Below are 6000 nucleotides of genomic sequence, written 5' to 3'. Positions count from 1 at the left end.
AACAGGGTTCAGGCAAGGAGGAAAAGGACAGAAAATAGAGAAAAAGAGTATAACTTTGGTGAAGGGATGGGAGATAGGAAGCGGAAGGTGGGCTATGAGCCAGAAATTAAAAAAATAATAAAAATTTTAAAAGTAGATTCAAGGTCAACCCATGAAGATCCTTGGGTGAGCCTGGATGTTATTCTGAAGGTACTGGACATTCCTGGAAAATTGAGGGAAGAGTGTTTCAGGAAAACTCCATTGGGTTCTTGCTTTCTGCATTCTGTACTCCTCCTGGAATTCGTGTTCTAACAACTGCAAACCTGCCCATAGGCAGGTGAATTCAAAACCCTGGAGACAAACTATCAGAGGGACTTGGGCTGGCTATTGTTTACCAAGAGGGCACAGCAAGTCTGGGGTGCTTCAACCCTTTCCAAAAGGAGTGAAAGATCAGCTCTAACTCTTAGAAAAATAGCAGTACCATTACTTAGAAGGAATAATTTGCATGTGAATACACTCTATTTGTGTTTTCACACAATGCTTATGTGTTTTGTGTGTGTTAAATATGTTAGATTCAAAGCTTAAGCCCTAGAAAAAGCAGGACACACAGAAGAATTACTGTAGTTCAGAAGTATGAGTAGTCTGGTTTATAGAACAGCAAAAACATATCTGATGTCTTCGACAGACTAAAGTTCCAAGTCACTAGGTATATCCACTTCACACAGCCTTCTCTTTGTGTGGTCACCTCTCAGGAATGTTGGTGAGAAACAACCAATCTGAAAGGGTTCCACCACTGTAATATTCTAGATATTTGAAAAGACAATGGATGAGAATGAAAATGATGCATACACAATAACGTTAATATTAAAAGAAAACAATATCACAGGTGGTGATAAGCGCTATTAAAATATAAAACAGTTCAAGAGGAAGAGAAATGAATGGATGTTTGCCTTTTCAAAGAGGGTGGGTTTGTAAATGCCAGGATATCCAGTTTCCTTTAGGGATTATTCACCGGTCTCATCATCTTCTCTTCTCGAGGTATTTAAATAACAGGATCCACTTTAATAAAAAATGTCAAACTCCTCACGCCTTGACTAGCAGTCAGAAAAGCACGCGTAAGGTCTGTACCATACAATTTAGCTGCGAACGACACCTGCCTTGCTTTGTTTTCTATCGTGTTAGGCGTCAGCCTCTTGTGCTAGAATAGATCTTAAGCTCCTTGAAGGCAAGAAAGAACCCGGCCCCAGACTGTGCCCGGCACGCAGAATGCTCGCAGGAAGCACAGGCTGATTTATGGAAAATACAGCAAGGGTGTTCAGTTTCGAACTACAGCTCCGCCTTGGAGATGCTTTCCGCAGCCCGCGCGGCCGCCCACGGGGGGCACTGTCTCTCTCCCCTCGCCCCCGAGCCGCTGTCCCTCGGTGCTGTTCCCCGCTGCGGCAGGGAGGAGGCGCCACGGACTCGGGCTAAGCCTCGTCCCCCTACTGTCCTCCTTCCTACCCCACTTCCCCAGCACATGACGTGGGAAGCTGCCTCCGCCAGAGTCTTAGCAAGAGGAGTGAGGGGGTGCAGGGGCTTGGGGGTGGGGTGGGGAGGGGGGTGTAGAGAAAGAGGACACGCGTGCTCACACCTGCCCCCGGGAGCAGAAGCAGCATCTTCCCCAGCTTCGTGGGTTCCTCCTCCCACCGGAGCCAGGGTGTGAGAGGTAGGGGGGCGGGGGTGTGCCTGTGTGTGTGCGGCACGTTTTCGAGTGTGAGACCCAAATCCAGACCAGGCAACCTGCGCTCCCCGCGCCTCCCCCCGTCCCTGGTGATTAATACCCATTTTTCTGACGCTCCCCTCCTCCCCTCCTGCTCTGCCTCTCCGGCTGCCGAGCGGTTGACTTGCACAGCCTGCCCCCGCCCGCTTCCCTTCCCCCGGCTCCGCTCCTCACCAACTGGAATCTGGGCTCCTGCCTCTCCACCCCCCACCTCCTTTTGAGAAAGGAAGGTTCCCCCCACCCCCTTTCAAAATCCACTTCCTCCGGCTTCTTCACCTCTAGGAAATCTCGGGGCTTCGCTCTGCCGAGAGTGCTCATCACCACCATCCAGAAGTGCTGGCATCCGAATGCACATCCCTTTGCCTTGCAAAGAAGAGTCGTGAACTTCAAAACCCCCGAGACGGATCATTAATCCTGCTTTGCAGGAAAGGAAAACCCTCCATCCCCAGCCACCCGCCACCCCTCTCCGGAGACTGCAGCCGCGGAGGCGCTCGAAACCGGTACGTAAAGATTCGCTTTGGAGTCTCTCCTTTCAGTGTAGGGGTTTGGGGGTGTCAGGCACATAAAGGGTCGAAGCCGTGAAACCGTGAACCAACCTGGCACGAGGCAAAGCTCTGAAATCCAGCAGAACCCCGCACTTGCTAATTTGGACGTGGCTTTTTTTTTTTTTTTTTTAGGTTTTTTTGGTGTGTGTGTGGGGGAGGGGGTGCTGTGACTGGTTAGGGCTGTCTCTGGTCTTTTGGGGGGTTTCATCCCCTCACCCAGCAGAGAGACAAGGCAGCGGCGCCCGGGGCTGGACCCACGCGCCGAGCCCATCCGTCCAATCGACACGTTGCAGGTGAAGCCCCGTGCGCTGCACCCCAGCGCGGCGGCAGCGTGAGTGTGCGCGGGGGTGAGTGTGCGCGGGGGTGAGTGTGAGTGCGCGCGGGGCGCGTGCGCGTCGGGGGCGTGTGTGCGCGCGTGTCAGTGTGCCCCTTCCAAGAAATGCCCAGTGTGCACCCCGTGCACAATCAGAACCCATTCAGCACGAGCCCGGGGTGGGAGGCGGCGCTGCTGCTGGAGGCGATGGGGAGAGCGAGACAGACATGTCAGCAGCAATGCAGATGGGGCTGGGGGCCGCACTCGCTGGCGAGTTAAGTGGGGATTGTGTTTCTGCGTGTGTGTGAGTGTGTGCTGCTGTATGGTGCCGCTTCTCCCTCCCTTCCTCCTTCCTTCCCACTTCCCTCCTTCGCTCGCTCCCTCCCTCTCTCCTCTTCCATTCAGGTTGGCTTTCCCACCTCTCATCCGTGCCTGTCCCAGGAATGGTATAGCCAGACCTTTTCTGAATTATTTATAGACCGGTACCAGCTGTTTTCAATTCCTCTCGTGTGCACTCTGTGGGAAATGCGGGGTTTCCTCCCCCCTTTCCTTAAAACGAATTGATTTCTTTTTCGGAATGCATTTTTCTCACCCTCCGGGGGACACGCAAATCAAGCCCTGACCGCCTCTTTTTCCCCCTTAGGAAGGGGACGCTTTGGGAATGACCATGCTCCACCGAGGGACGGAGCCGGCCCCCAGCTTCTCCACACAGAGCCTCCTCCACTAACGCTCCAAAAACCAAAAACCGTAATTGCCAGAAGAAGCGTTAAAAATCTATTCCAGCCACTAACCTCACATGCACACGGAATAATTACTCTGGATTCTGCATTGTGAGCTGCTCTTCATACCCTGAATTACCTTTGAATTAAATCTTTTTTTTTTTTTTGAATTTACATCTCTTCAAGACACAAGATTAAAACAAAATTTACGCTAAATTGGATTTTAAATTATCTTCTGTTCATTTATCCTTCGTCTTTCTTATGTGGATATGCAAGCGAGAAGAAGGGACTGGACATTCCCAACATGCTCACTCCCTTAATCTGTCCGTCTAGAGGTTTGGCTTCTACAAACCAAGGTAGGGCAAATTCTATTTTATTTTTTCCTTACCTGGGGTAGGGATTCTCCTTTTATCTATCTTTTCGAGTCCCTCAAGTGGATCTTTTTGGTAGAAAAGGTCACAAGATATTAAAATAATGCTGTTTTGGGGGGAAAGGCTTATTACAAAGAAGGAAATCTCCCATGTTTTTTTCTTTTTATTCTCTCATCAAACAGGTTTTGGGTTTTTGGGGGGCATTGGGGGTGGGTGTATGTAGGCACAAAAGATGTTGGATGGCATCAGGGGGATGTATATCTAGACACAGCCAGCCAGGAGACCTGTGTGATTTTCGAGTTAAATAGCATTTTATTCACCCAGAGCTAAAGCTGCGATTTTTATGGGAATTTAGAAATTTTTTTTCTTTTTTCTCAGTCTGGCCTTTTCCCCTGTCACCTTCATGCCTCTCTCCCTGTCTCCCGTCTTTATCTTCCTAGGCATCCTTTCTATGCCCTTTAAAACAGATAAAAATAATGATTGAGATTACTGTGATTGCTGCCCTGAAATCCACTTGCTGTCTAAAGGGTTGACACCAGGCCCAGAGATCCTGGGAGGCCTATTGCAGAGGGGCAGGTCTTAGGTGGGGATCGGGTTGGTGTAAGAACACCTGGAATTGAAGGATGCTGCAGGTTAAGAGGACTTAAATCTTAAGCTTGGAAAGGAGGAATTCTGTCAATATTCTGCTTTTAATTTGTATTTTTTCCTGTGCTATTATTTTTGAGCTGTAAATTTCTCCTTCTGTCTACACATCTATTTATACCCACACATCCTCCAAGCAAACTGTTACTTCCACACTCTTGCAAAATGGCTATCTTGCAGAGTTCTAAAATGCTGTGCATGTGGAAGGGGTGCAGAATTCGACACGTGAGTCTTTGTGTTAAACAAAGAGATTTGCTGTTTGCATGTGTTAGTCTTGTACCCTCAAAAATGGAATTAATACTTTAATATTTTCCCTTTCATCAATTTTTACAATATGTGAAATGTGATTAGGCAGTATTTTAATGTACTTGAGAAGAGAAATAGCAGGAGAAATGGAAAAGACTAATGACTCTTCAGCTAGTCCCTCATGCAATCCAAGACAACTCTTGAGAAAATCAGATCATTCATGGGTCGGAGGGCCACGGTGGTGAGTGGGCTGCTCCTTTTCTTGCTCCACTGACCATACTTCCCTGAACTCTGAAGGTGTCTAAATGCAGGGATCAGATTGGGATAAAGATCTCCAAAACCATGCAGCAGAATCAGTAGCATCATTATTCTCCCTAAAAGTATTACCACCCTGTAACACACACACATTTTTTCCTGGCATTTTAAAACAATTCTTTGATAATCCAAAATGCCGAAAGGATGTGGGGAAGAGGTGGAAGATCTTTGTCGCTCAACGTGACAGCAGATGATAGTTCTTCATTATCCAGAAAGAACAGATGTAATCCAAATTCACTAACCCCCTTCCCCAGGTTTCATTCTTTTGAGCTTTTATTGCTGAAATGCTACTCTGTAGTCATGGTGTAATCAGAGTGAGAGGGTGGGATCCCACTTTGAACCATGTTCTCACCATGTCTACAAATAGCTGAGGTTATCTGGTTTGCGCTCACCTTAGAGACACCTGAGCTCATTCCCCATCTGCTTCCACTCCAAGTAGGAGGAGGAACTCTTAATTTGACTTCAAAATAGAAAAGAGGTATGGGTGAGAAAGGCAGCTCCATGTGCAATGCTTTCATACATACAGATGGACAAGGAGAGGAGGGCGTTGATGAGGCACAGGGCCCCTTTGGCATCCCCAGTGCCACAACACCAGTGCTCTCCACCCAGCAGGTCCTTTGGCATGTTTGTTGGTGATGGAGTTGACAAAGGGGGTTGTTGGACAGGATCTCAGCTACTTCATTTATCTTGAATGCCCACGGATGAAGCCAGGTTCCAGGCTCTCATTAGTTGTCCCTAAGACTAGGTGAGGTTGAAAGCGGAGGGTGTTGAGGAAGAGAGGGAAAAGTGGGTGGGAAAGCTATAAAGGGAAAGGAGAGGTAATCCACCTGGAAAGGGCTTGTTAGGATCCCAGGCCGAATCGCCACAGGTGGTCTGTGCCTTTTCACCATCCAAAGCCATTTCGGAGACCCCAGTAAGGAAGCAGGTGTTCCCCATCCTTGCGGGCAGTATCTGTGAGGCTGTGACTCGGTGGTGTTCTGAGCTATCTCAGGGCCATTGTTCTTGTCCCCCTTTTCCCCCCTTACTGTACAGAGCTGACTGGGTTGTGTTTTGTCTTTTCTCCTTCAGCCACCCGCCTTACAATGTGAGTGACATGGGAAAGAAAGGTGGC

General features: G+C 48.6%; 1 protein-coding gene across 3 annotated transcripts in view; it reads left to right on the top strand.

Annotated features, from left to right (window-relative positions):
• Positions 1 to 1580: 1580 nt before the first annotated feature.
• GRIN2B (glutamate ionotropic receptor NMDA type subunit 2B) overlaps positions 1581 to 6000 on the top strand; it is a 417330-nt gene continuing 412910 nt past the window's right edge. The window contains exons 1-3 of one of the 3 annotated variants that reach the window (XM_032253693.1): positions 1581 to 1684; positions 2021 to 2238; positions 3240 to 3671. The gene's annotated coding sequence lies outside the window, so the exon portion shown is untranslated. Of the gene's footprint in view, positions 1685 to 1727; positions 2239 to 2489; positions 2577 to 3239; positions 3672 to 6000 lie in introns of those variants that run through there. The other 2 variants (XM_032253694.1, XM_032253695.1) reach the window with 2 other exon arrangements.

This window comes from Sapajus apella, unplaced genomic scaffold (assembly GCF_009761245.1).
Source record: "Sapajus apella isolate SASKATOON/1434 unplaced genomic scaffold, GSC_monkey_1.0 scaffold84, whole genome shotgun sequence".
NCBI classification, from domain to species: domain Eukaryota; kingdom Metazoa; phylum Chordata; class Mammalia; order Primates; family Cebidae; genus Sapajus; species Sapajus apella.
This window is presented reverse-complemented; position numbering and strand designations above follow the sequence as displayed.